Raw genomic sequence first — 13,684 nt, 5'->3', positions numbered from 1 at the left:
CGCTAAATGGAAATCCGAAGCATCACTTACAAGTAGGTTTGGAGGCTCCAGTATTCTTAGAGCCATATCAGACTAGATTTATAACAGTCCCAGTGAGAGAAAAACCGGGCACATGTCTTATAGTGTATCCCCAAGCAAGTTACAGCCATAACGGTCACCCATATTTAGTAGATGTTAGCGAAGGGAGTTCAATATACGTACCACTGGTTAACAATTCTAAGAAAAGGCTGAAGTACCAGAAAGGGACTATAATAGGTTCATATGAGCTGACTAGGAACATACCCCCTCTTAGAATTAATGTGACCAGGGAAATACACAATGATCTACTACCTAATTATGAGTCAGCAAAGTTAGAAGGTACTAGGGTAGAGAAGTTGGAAGAGAAAATAAGGGAACAAAACTGGGACCATCTTACTAACAGGGAGCAGAGAGAGCTGAACGAACTGATCCTAGAGCACGAACGGCTATTTATACTGGGAAGCGATGATCTGGGGTTAATTGAAGGTCCACCCGCTCATATACAGGTAAATAACCCTCAGCCCAGTAGAGCTCCTATATACCGTTATCCTGAACAGGCAAAGACAATTATCTCAGATATGCTAACGGATATGGAGGAAAAGGGGATTATTGAGAAATCAACGGCAGCCTGGTTATCTCCAATAGTCCTGGTGAACAAACCCGATGGCAGCAAAAGGATGTGCCTGGACTATAGGCGTGTGAATGAAAAACTGACAGCAGATGTCTACCCTTTGCCAAGACTAGATGAATTAGTAGAAGAAGCCAGTGGTCATGAATATTATGTAACATTAGATATGAAGGATGCATACTTCCAAGTCATGTTAGACAAGGAAAGCAGAGACCTCACTACCTTCAGTGATGGTGTATCATTATATAGATTTAGAAGATTGCCTTTCGGACTGAATTGTGCTCCTGCTATATTTTCGAGGCGCATGACTGAGGTATTGAAGCCCCTGTTACGGAAAGGTTGGGTCAGGAATTATCTGGATGACCTTATTCTATGGGCACCCACCTTCACAGAACTAGTGAAACGACTAGGTGAATTATTCTCAGTACTGGAACAAAATGGAGTAAAATTAAATTTAAGCAAATGTCTCTTCGGATTAAAACAGGTTACATTTCTAGGACATGTAGTATCAGCAAAAGGTAGTAAGCCATTACCGAAAAACGTGGATGCCATACTAATGATGAAAGCACCAAAGAATGTAAAGGAAGTGAGGAGATTCCTAGGGATGTGTGGATTTTATAGGAAGTACATACCAGATTTCGCAAAAATCGCGGTACCACTCACTAATCTTACAAAGTCAGATTCTGAATATGTATGGAACAGCAATCGCCAGGAGGCATTTGAGCACCTGAAGGAGAAGCTAACCAGTGCACCCATACTAGCGAAAGTACGGAATGACCAATCATTCCTACTAACTACTGATGCCAGCAACACACACGTGGGGGCAGTACTGAGCCAAGTGCAGCCAGAAGGGGGCATTAAACCCATAGGATACTTCTCAAAGAAGTTAAACCCATGCGAAACGCGGTACGCGATTACAGATAAGGAGGCACTTGCAATAGTGCTAGCTTGCAGAAACTTTCACCATCACTTATGGGGGACGAAGTTCACCATTATAACAGATCACCAGCCCCTAACCAGTGTATTCAAAAGAAAGACCAAGTCTCCACGCATGAATAGGTGGATCCTAGAGATGAGAGAATACCAGTATGAGATCCAGTATGTAAAAGGGAAAGAAAACGTTGTAGCCGACCAACTGTCAAGGCCAGTTAGAATGATCACGAGAGTACCAGAAGCCACTTGGCTGGGATACGATAGACTCACTTTCAAGGATAAACAGAGAGAGAGTTCCACATGGTTAGAGTTAGCCAACTACTTAGAAGGAGGCACATTACCAAGTAGACGCTTAAGGAAGACGACCCTAGATCAGTTTGCATTGATAGACGACATCTTATATTATGCTAGAGAGAAATCAGATGGAAGCGTTCACTACGCACTCATAATCCCTCACAATTTGATTCAGGAAGCAATAAAACATGCACATGAGTTAACAGGTCATTTAGGGCAAAAGAAAACAATTAAACAAGCCGAGGAGCTGTTCTATTGGCCAAATTTAAAGGTAGATGTATGTAATTTTGTAAAGAAATGCATTACTTGTCAGAGGTTCAAGGGTACACAAGGGTTGTCACAGCAATACAAAGAGGTTCCCCCTGCTACAAAGGCAATGGAGAGAATAGGCATAGACCTAACGGATATGGTATCCGGGTCGCAGGGATATAGGTATATTTTGACCATAATCGATCACTAGTAGGTTCGTTAGGTTTTTCCCATTGAGAACAAAACACCACCAACACATACTACACTCCCTAACCCAGTTCTTCGCAGATTACGGCACCCCAGAGAGCATCATAACAGATAATGGAGCAGAATTCACCAACACGGCTTACAAGAAGTTGTGTGGAGAACAGCAAATCACCCTGCTCTACACTACCCCATACCATCCCCAAGCGAATGGAATGGTGGAGCGGATGCATCGAACATTGAAGAGCATCCTGGCAACGCTCTGCCAGGGCCACCCGAACCAATGGCCGGGTCTACTGCAGGCCTGTCAGAGGAAGATGAATGGAGCCACACACACCTCCACTGGACATACTCCCTACTTCGCCTTCTTCGGAAGACATCCACCCAGATTAGCCGGACACAGACTCCCCGGTGTGGATGGAACGGAAGATGAAGCAGAGATCGCTCATCGAATCATCCGAGAGACCCACCACAAGATGACAACGGAGTACCAGAATGTGGCTAACCGCAGGAGAGGCGAGCAAAAAGTGGAAGTGGGAGCTTTAGTATGGATCCGGAAAGAAACTACGATGCCGGGTACCTGCCGCAAGCTGAATCCCAAGTGGGAAGGACCCTATACAGTGGTAGAGGTGGTAGCAGGACATAGTGTATATGGACTAAGAAATCCCTTCACAGGAAAGGAGACAAGGAGAGCTGCTGCTCAAGTGAAACCTTACTTTGGTTCCGAAGAGTGGTTGGTGGAGCCTGTTGCAAAAGAGTTCCACCCAGACCCGGAAGTGGAAATACTACCACCAAGGATGCGTCGTGCACCAAGACGGCTCATCGAGGAATGCTGAAGAAATCAACTGGAGCAACCCGACCAGTTGGTCCCATATCTAGTGATTTAAGGTGCTAAGATGACAGTAGTTAACTGCAATAGGAAATGTAGGGATCATATCGTGCCAGTATATGTCCAAAGAAAAACGAATGCTCGTGCAAATTAATGCAAAGATGCCCTCAATGTTCCTATATATTGGACCATAAAGCTTAAATGTAACCCACCTATACTTTTATACATGTGTAAGGTTGAGATGTCCTAGGATTAAGGATGCATATATTTCATATGTTGTAAAAGGAAATTTCAGCAACAGCCAGGTGAAGGAACTAAATGTCAACTTAGGGGGGGGGGATAAAGAAGTCAATATTAGCCTAGGAGAGGGACTACAAACGATGGTTAGCGAGCACTTTCATTCGGAGTAGTATTGGAAAATGGGGAAATTCTTTAGCTCGAGTTGGGATCATGAACCCAACTCAATTCACAATTGCCCGCTTGACAGGGGTGTAGGACTTCAGGACCTGGTGGACAATCGCCGATTGCCCAGAGGTGAGCCCACAGAAGGGGAAGTAGTGTGCCACCCATGGGGCGAATCCACAAGAGAAAGTCGTGGCTTAGCTCGGTCGTAGCGGCTATGCATGTCCAGTCAAGTAGTATGTAAGAGGTCAATTGGGGAATCCAGCCAATACGAAGACTGATGGAAAAGTCCACGGAGACATCCACAGTAAATTGGTGTACCCCCGGGTCACCTGAGATTCGTACACCTACGAGTGTGCTGAGGGGAGAGTGCCTCGTCAAGCTATCAAAAGGATAATCGCTCTCTGATGCAGGATTGATTTTTTTTTTCTTTTGCAGAGGGATTTGGACCACACCAAATAGAATCCTTCACGTGATGTTGCGGAATTTTTCTTACGGGGGGGCGTAGAGCCATGTAAGGACAGGAATTTTGAAGGGATATTATTTTTGGAATTTCGTTTTATTTATCTATTTATTTATTTGAGTGTTGATTTGAGAGACTGGGTATTATGGACGTCGTGACGGTTTTACTCAACCAAGAAGCAAAGTAGAAAATAGAGCCTTAATAGACCATGAATTTATTCTATTCTATGTCTGCCTATCAAGATGTGTTGGCAAAGAGCTTTACTATAATCATTGAAGAAAAACATAGAATAGGAGATAGCTACAAATATATTTCAGCTGATTTTGGTTCAACTGAGTTTCGACGCGACATTAGAATGTTCTCGAACATAGCGGGGGCACCGTAGCTCCGCCCACCCGTGACGTCACTAAACGTTCGGACAGAGGCGTAAGCTAAGGCCATTAATTTTAAGAGTAATAGGAAAAATTCCCAACTTTCAGTTCAGGATTCCACTAGAGAAATAGTTTAGGGAGAGATTGTAGCAGCTAGGGGCTCTGTTGAGAAGCGAAATGAAGTTTTACGAAATAATACAACAGGGAGGTTAGTAGTTTACCCATAGATACGAACACATAGCCGTCTCGTTCTTTTTGTGCGCAGCTAAAATTTTAATCTGATGCCAAAAATGATTCCGATAACAGATATGGAAAAAGGGGTTTAAGGGAGTGTACTTCACAAACACTTTGCGTATATACATTAGCTATGAGAGTGTAATACTTAGAGTACAATTCTGTCTGTGATCGTTCTCTAATAAGAATACGGGGTTGAAGGTAGACACAGTGCTTGAAGGTAGACACAATATTATAAGTAGACTTATACAGTGACCGGAAGGTTGGAGCGTAAATAACTACGTTTTTCCACGTGCCTGTGACCTTACTTATGATGCCCATAAGAAAGAAAAAACTGTGTTATTAAATGTCTCGCATACCCATATATTTTTCATATTGTAAGGATCAATAGATTAGTTGGAGAAAACCACAATATACTTTTGTATTTCCTTACTATATTTTTGCTTCAGTGTAATAATTAACACATAGCAGACCTTCGCTTATTTTCTTTTACTACCCCCACTTGGGCATAGGCCTTTTCGCTACCCAGAACCAACCCCGAACGACCTGAGGAAAGGGGACGGAGTCAGACGTGAATAACAAGGAGCAGTTTCCATTTATGGTCAGATATATCCATATAGACGATTGGGTGGTGGCAGCGTATACCTTGATTTTTTTTATTTCCCAAATCGTTCTTATGTGGGTATCTCTGATCACTCCCATTGGAGGTGCTCTTGGTTAAACACTAAATCAATCGACGGCACCACAATATTGTGATTAGATTTTAAGTATATGAATATCCCAAGATCCTCTCGGCCTACTTGACAGCGATCTTGTTACATTGTGGGCATGTGGGTGACGCATGGTTGGGTTTTGGCCCAAATGGGTAGCAAGCCAACTGACGCCTTGTCACAAAGGCAGATCACGTGAGGCGGGCACCTTTCCCACCAAGACTCGAAGCCACGCTAGGCGCCAATGGTCCAGGAGTTAGTCCTATGAGAGCCAGGTGCCAGTGCCACTAGAAGCAGATGAAAAGGGCTGCAGCAGGGAGAAGCTTGGAGATTGTTGAGAGAGGCAGGGTGTGAAAAAGGGACAACTAAAGAAAAGATAATCAGGAGAACGTGAAGAAAGAAGCAGGGAGAATAAAAAAAAAAAAAAAAAAGGCCGAGGCAGAGTCAAAATTGCAACACTGGAACGACCCCATATTTATGGGGTTCGAAGGACCGCGCGGTTCACTCATAGCGCTAGCTTTGACCGGACCACACGGTATGTACCCCAATCCTTTGTCCATTTTGATTAGTGCGTCTCCCAGCCCGAAAGCAGCCTAATAAACAAATATCGTGATAGTGTGTTTCACATTCCACCTGAGGCCACTCGGAAATCTTCTACCATAATTCCAGGGTTTGAACTTTGTCTATGGGTTGTCATCGCACACTTTGAATTTATTTTTACCCCACTCCAGCATTTGAGTTTGATATATTTATGTCATCCTACATACGATTTTCTTTTATTCTAGCGTCTTATTTATGTGTTAGATACCATATTGCATTTAACACTTTTACTGTAGTGTTTAAAATCCATCTATCATTTTCATCCTACTCTAAGCTGTGTTCCCAACCTTTGAATTTTGCATATAGCTTGTCATACACTTTCAATTTTATTTTCAGCATTTGAATTTGATATATCTAGTCAACCTACACATGGTTTTTCTATTCTAGCGCTTGATTTAAAAGTGTGAGATGCCATACTGCAATTAACAATTTAACCGAAGCGTTTGAAATGTTTTTGTCATTTTTATCCTACTGTAACCAGTGATCCCAGTGTTTAAATTTTGTTTACAGGTATCGTACACTTTAAATTTAATTTCAGCATTTCAATTTGATATATTTATGTCATCCTATACATGATACTTTCATTCTAGCGTTTGCTTTACATGTGTGAAATGTCATACTCCACAGGAAAATGTAACTATAGCATCTGAAATTCGTCTGTTGTTTGCATCCTACTTTTGCCCGTGATACCAGATTTTGAATTTTGTTTATAAGTTGTCATCGCACACTTAGAATTTGATTCTAACATTTCTTTTGATATATTTATGTCATCCTACACATGAAATTTTTATTCTAGCGTATTGTTTGCATGTGAGATGCCGTGATGCATTTGGCAATTGAACTACAGCGTCATTCCATCCTACTCTAACAAGTGTTCCCAGCGTTTGAATTTAATTTCAGCATTTTCATTTCATATGTTTGCGTCGTCCTACACATGGTATTTTGATACTAGAATTTGATCTACATGTGTGAGATGCCATGTTGTATTTGACAATTGGACTAGGTCGTTTGCAATTCATCTCATTCTCATCCTACTTTAGCCATTGACCGTGTTTGAATTTTGTCAGTTCATTGTCATCGTACACTTTGAATATATTTATGTCATCTTACACATTATACTTCAATTCTGACATTTGATTTATATGTGCGAGATGCCATACTTCAATTAACATATCCTCTAAAGCGTTTGGAATTTGTCTTTAATTTTAATCCTACTCTAATCAGTGACCCTATCGTTTGAACTTTGTCTGAAGGTTCTCATCGTACACTTTGAATTTAGTTTCAGCATTTCAATTTTATATATTTGTATCATCCTTCATATTATATTTTTACTCTAGCATTTTAATGTGAGACACAATACATTTGGTCATTTTCATTCTACTCAAACCAGTGATCCCAGCGTTTGAATTTTGTCTGTAGGTTGTCATCACACACTTAGAATTTAGTTTTCAGCATTTGGAATTGATATTTAGGTCATACTACTTATTATATTTTTATTACACCGTTTGATTTATCTGTCTGAGATGCCAGATTGAATTTGGCAAGTTGCCAAATGTGTCTGTCATTTTTCATCCTACTATAACTAGTGTATAGGTTGTAATCGTTTGAAATGTGCCATCTTCATCCTACTGTGACCAGTGATCCTAGCGTTTGAATTTTGTCTAGCATGTGATCGTTCACTTGGAATTTTATTTCAGTATTTGAATTTGACATATCTAAATCATCTTGAGGTCGGTCTACACGCCGTTAGCTTCTTTATTCGCTACTGAAGCGTTAGACGTGAGCGGCAAAGTTGAACAGACGCTGCACATTCTTGATTTTAGTCGCTAGCGAATTAAGAAGTTTGTCCAAAGCGAATAAAAGCAGCGTTGTGTAAACGACACTTTACTTTATATTTTGATTCTAGTGTTTGGTTTAAATGTGTGAGATGCCATACTACATTAGGCAATTTGACTAGTGTCTGAAATTCATCAGTCATTTACATCCTACTATAACCAATGATTCAAGCGTTTGAATTTTGTCTGTAGGTTCATCGCACACTTTGAATCTAATTTTAGCACTTCAATTCAATGTATTTATCATCTTAAACGTGGTACTTTTATTTTAGTGTTTGATTTATGTGAGATACCATACGGTACTTGGTCATTTAAATAGAGCGCTTGAAATGTGTCATTTTCATCCTACTCTAACCATTGATCTCAGGATTTGAATTTTATCGATAGTTTGTTTTCATACACTTTAAATCTAATTTCAGCATTTGAATTTGACATATCTGTCATCTTACATATGATATTTTAATTCTAGCATTTTATTTATATGTGTGAGATGTGGCATTGCAGTTCACAATTTGTCTATAGCGTCTGAAACATGTCTGTCACTTTCACCCTACTACTATTTACCTCCCGCACCACCCCATCCATGTACACATTGAACAGCCATAATGACTCAACACAGCCCCACCTTTACCTCAGACCACTGAATCTCTCCATTTCCAATCCTATCGCAAGCTCTACTACTCTCATAAAAAACTCTTGACTGACCTTAACATCTTTCTCCCAATTCTATATACCTGCAATACCTCCCATAGTACCTTCCTGTCTATCCTGCCATAAGCCTTCTTCAAATTCATAAAGGCCCATAAAACATTCTTACCTTTTGTCAAAAATTTCACAATTCTGCCTCATCACAAAAATTTGATCCAAACATACTCTACCTTTCCTAAACTCACACTGCTCCTCACCAATTATTCCTCCTGTTCCTCTCAATTAAAACCCTCCAATAAGCCTTTCCAACTATGTTAAAACAAAATCCATCTATATACCAAGAGCTTATTCCTCTTAATAAGGGAGGTAACCAAGTCAAAGGCACGTACCTACTCCCACTCATTCCACTCCTATCCACGACCCTCCCCTCCCTCTCATCTTAGCTCCTCATGGATAATGGGTCATCCCTGTATCCCGCCCACTGTCTTGTAGCAAGACACAGTAGATCCACAGCAAGGCTATTTCACTTAATCGGCAAGCCCCCCTCATGCCAAAAAAGAAAAAATGGGGAGAAATTCCTTCAGGCTGCGTCAAAATATCATTCGCACATAAGCAACCCCTACTTCCCTCCCTTCCTTACACAACAGTATCATCTATATACAGCCACACTCCACTCATCCCCATCTCCTTTCCTTATTCAACAGACATTCCCCTCTTGCTCAACAATCCCCTTCACTCCATACATATCATCCTCGGTAGTCCCTGCAAATTCACTTCCTCTACCTCTGCCTTTCACACTTTTTTTTTTTTACTCATTTTTCTTAACTCGTTTTTTCTAGGTGTCCAAACCATCCCAATGCTCTTTCATTTGCCCTGTCATCTTATTTATCACTCCCACTCTCCTCATTTCTCACTCTATCCAACCTAGTAACCCCTACCATACTTCTCAGCAGGGAAAAAATACTTTATATTTTTCCAGAGCCATTTTTCATTTTCTTTTAAATTTCAGAAGAGCCATTTTTTTAATTACCAGAGCAATTTTTTATACTTCCAGAGCCATGTATATATAATTATCAAATGTTCATATTTGTACTTAAATTTATTTACTTTCAATTACTGACCAAACATTTGATTTGATTTTGTTTTCTCATAAATACGCGTACGAAGTTATAAATGAGATTTCCCAGTTTCCCTTCTAGGCTCCCCCTTGAGCCCCGGCCGGGGGTGCTCCCCCTTGCGCCCCGGCCGAGGGGCTCCCCTTTGTGCCCCGGCCGAGGGGCTCCCCCTTGAGCCCAGGCTGACGGGCTCCCCCTCGAGATCCGGCCGATGGGCTCCCCTTGAGCGCAGCCGAGGGGGGCCCCCTTAAGCCCCGCCCGTGGGGCTCCCCCGCGAGCCCCGGCCGATGGGCTCCCTCTTAGGCCCCTGCCGGGGGGGGGGGCTCCCCCTTGAACCCCGGCCGAGGGGCTCCCCCGCGAGCCACGGCCCCCCCCCCCCCCGCGAGCCCCGGCAGAGGGGCTCCCTCGCAAGCCCCGGCCGGGGGGCTCCCCCGCGAGCCCAGCCGAGGGGGGCCCCCTGGAGCCCCAGCCGTGGGGCTCCCCCGGGAGCACAACCGAGGGTGCCCCCTTGAGCCCCGGCCGTGGGGCTCCCCCTTGAGCCCCGGAAGGCGGGGCTCCCTCTTAAGCACAGGCTGATGGGCTCCCCCGCGAGCCCGGCCGTGGGACTCCCCCTCGAGCCCCGGCAGAGGGGCTCCCCCTCGAGATCCGGCCGATGGGCTCCCCCTTGAGCGCAGCCGAGGGAGGTCCCCTTGAGCCCTGGCGGAAGGTCTCCCCCGGGAGCCACGGCCGTGGGGCTTCCCCTTGAAACCCGGCCGAGGGGTTCCCCCGCGAACCCTGGCCGTGGGACTCCCCCGCAAGCCCGGCCGAGGGGGCTCCCCCTTGAGCCCCGGCAGAGGGGATCCCCCGCGAGCCCCGCCGAGGGGCCCCCCCTCGAGCCCCGGCCGAGGGAATCCCCCGAGAGCTCAGCCGAGGGAGGCCCCCATGAGCCCCGGCCAGGGGACTCACCCGCGAGCACCGGCCAAGGAGCTCCCCCTCGAGCCCCGGCCGAGGGGCTTCCCCTTGAGCCCCGGCTGAAGGGCTCCCCCTTGAGGCCCGGCCGAGTGGCTCCCCCTTGAGCTCAGCCGAGGGGAGCCTCCTTGAGCCCCGGCCGATGGGCTCCCTCGCGAGCCCCGGCCGAGGGGCACCCCCTCGAGCCCCGGTAGAGGGGCTCCCTTGCGAGCCCCGTCCGAGGGGCTCCCCCGCGAGCCCCGGCCGATGGGCTCCCTCTTAGGCCCCGGAAGAGGGGTTCCCCCTTGAGCCCCGGCCGAGTGGCTCCCCCTTGAGCTCAGCCGAGGGGAGCCTCCTTGAGCCCCGGCCGATGGGCTCCCCCTCGAGCCCCGGTAGAGGGGCTCCCTTGCGAGCCCCGTCCGAGGGGCTCCCCCGCGAGCCCCGGCCAATGGGCTCCCTCTTAGGCCCCTACCGGGGGGGCTCCCCCTTGAACCCCGGCCGAGGGACTCCCCCGCGAGCCCCGGCCGATAGGCTCCCCCTTGAGCCCCGGTCCATTGCCCCCCCACGACCCCCGGCCCATTGCCCCCCCACGACCACCGGACGAGGGGCTCCCCCTTGAGCCCCGGCAGAGGGGCTCCCTCGCAAGCCCCGGCCGGGGTGCTCCCCAGCGAGCACAGCCGAGGTGGGCCCCCTTGAGCCCCAGCCGTAGGGCTCCCCCGGGAGCACAACCGAGGGTGCCCCCTTGAGCCCCGGCTGGGGAGGCTCCCCCTTGAGCCCCAGCCAAGGGGCTCCCCCTTGAGCACAGGCTGATGGGCTCCCCCGCGAGCCCCGGCCGATGGGCACCCCCGCGAGCCCCGGCCGTGGGGCTCCCCCTCGAGCCCCGGCAGAGGGGCTCCCTCGCGAGCCCCAGCCGAGGGGTTCCCCCTTGAGCCCAGCCGAGGGGGGCCCCCTTGAGCCCCGGCCGTGGGGCTCCCCCGCGAGCCCAGCCAAGGGGGGGCCCCTTGAGCCCCGGCCGATGGGCTCCCCCTTGATCCCCACCCGATGGGCTCACCCTTCAGCCCCGGCTGGGGGGCTCCCCCTTGAGCCACGGCCGGGGGGGGCTCCCCCTTGAACCCCTCCCGATGGGCTCCCCCGAGGGAATCACCCGCGAGCTCAGCTGAAGGGCCCCGGCCGATGGGCTCCCCCGCGAGCCCCGGCATAGGAGCTCCCCCGCGAGCTCCGGCCGATGGGCTCCCCCTTGAGCCCAGGCTGATGGGCTCCCTCGCGAGCCCCGGCCGATGGGCACCCCGCGAGCCCCGGCCGTGGGGCTCCCTCTCGAGCCCCGGCAGAGGGGCTCCCTCGCGAGCCCCAGCCGAGGGGCTCCCCCGCGAGCCCAGCGGAGGGGGGCCCCCTTGAGCCCCGGCCGTGGGGCTACCCCGCGAGCCCAGCCAAGGGGGGCCCCTTGAGCCCCGACTGAGGGGTCCCCCTTGGTCCCCGGCCGGGGGGGCTCCCCCTTGAGCCCCGGCCGATGGGCTCCCCCGCGAGCCCCAGCAGAGGAGCTCCCCTGCGAGCCCCGGCCGATGGGCTCCCCCGCGAGCTCAGCTGAGGGGCCCCGGCCGATGGGCTTCCCCGCGAGCTCAGCTGAGGGGCCCCGGCCGATGTGCTCCCCCGCGAGCTCAGCTAAGGAGCCCCGGCCGATGGGCTCCCCCGCGAGCCCCGGCATAGGAGCTCCCCCGCGAACTCCGGCCGATGGGCTCCCCTTGAGACCCGGCCGGGGGGGCTCCCCCTTGAGACCCGGCCAGGGGGGCTCCCCCTTGAGCCCAGGCTGATGGGCTCCCCCGCGAGCCCCGGCCGATGGGCACCCCCGCGAGCCCCGGCAGAGGGGGGCTCCCTCGCGAGCCCCAGCCGAGGGGCTCCCCCGCAAGCCCAGCGGAGGGGGGCCCCCTTGAGCCCCGGCCGCGGGGTTCCCACGCGAGCCCAGCCAAGGCGGGCCCCTTGAGCCCCGACCGAGGGGCTCCCCCTTGATCCCCGGCCGATGGGCTCACCCTTCAGCCCCAGCCGGGGGGCTCCCCATTGAGCCCCGGCTGGGGGGGCTCTCCCTTGAACCCCTCCCGAGGGGCTCCCCCGCGAGCTCCGGCCGATGGGCTCCCCCGCGAGCCCCGGCATAGGATCTCCCTCGCGAGCTACGGCCGATGGGCTCCCCCTTGAGACCCGGCCGCTGGGGCTCCCCCTTGAGACCCGGCCTGGGAGGCTGCGCCTTGAGCCCCGGCCGAGGGGCTCCCCCTTGAGCTCCAGCCGATGGGCTCCCCCGCCAGCCCCGGCCGTGGGGCTCCCCCTCGAGCCTCGGCAGAGGGGCTCCCTTGCGAGCCCCAGCCGAGGGGTTCCCCCTTGAGCCCAGCCGAGGGGGGGCCCCCTTGAGCCCCGGCCGTGGGGCTCCCTCGCGAGCCCAGCCGAGGGGGGGCCCCTTGAGCCCCGGCCGAGGGGCTCCCCCTTGATCCCCGGCCGATGGGCTCACCCTTCAGCCCCGGCCGGGGAGGCTCCCGCTTGAGCCCCGGCCGGGGGGAGGGGCTCCCCCTTGAACCCCTCCCGAGGGGCTCCCCCGCGAGCCCCGGCCAATGGCCTACCCCGCGAACCCCGGCCGACGGGTCTCCCCGCGAGCCCCGACCGAGGAGCTACCCCGCGAGCCCCGGCCGATGGGCTCCCCCGCGAGCTCGGCTGAGGGGCCCCGGCCGATGGGCTTCGCGAGCCCCGGCATAGGAGCTCCCCGCGAGCCCCGGCATAGGAGCTCTCCCGCGAGCTCCGGCCGATGGGCTCCCCCTTGAGACCCGGCCGGGGGGGCTCCCCCTTGAGACCCGGCCGGGGGGGGGGCTGCCCCTTGAGGCCCGGCCGGTAGGGCTCTCCCGCGAGCCCCGGCCGATGGGCTCCCCGGCCATGAGCGGGCCCAGGAGGCCTACCGTGAGGAAGAGGCCAAGGGGGCATAGGAGACCCAGGAGGCCCATGCGGGGGAGCCCCACGGCGCTCCCCCCCGAGCTCCGGCTGAGGGGCTCCCCCACCAGCCCTGGCCGTGGGGCTTCCCCGCGAGCCCCGGCCGATGGGCCGCAAGCTCAGCCAAGGGGCTACCCCGCGAGCCCCGACCGAGGGGCTCCCCCTTCAGACAAACCGAGGGGGGACCCGGCCGTGGGGCTTCCCCTTGAAACCCGGCCGAGGGGCTCCCCCGCGAGCCCCGGCCGTGGTGCTCCCACGTA

Source organism: Oratosquilla oratoria, chromosome 3 (assembly GCF_046742065.1).
Source record: "Oratosquilla oratoria isolate Oo_2021 chromosome 3, ASM4674206v1, whole genome shotgun sequence".
Lineage (NCBI taxonomy): Eukaryota > Metazoa > Arthropoda > Malacostraca > Stomatopoda > Squillidae > Oratosquilla > Oratosquilla oratoria.
The sequence above is the reverse complement of the archived record's forward strand: the minus strand, read 5'-3'. Positions refer to the sequence as shown.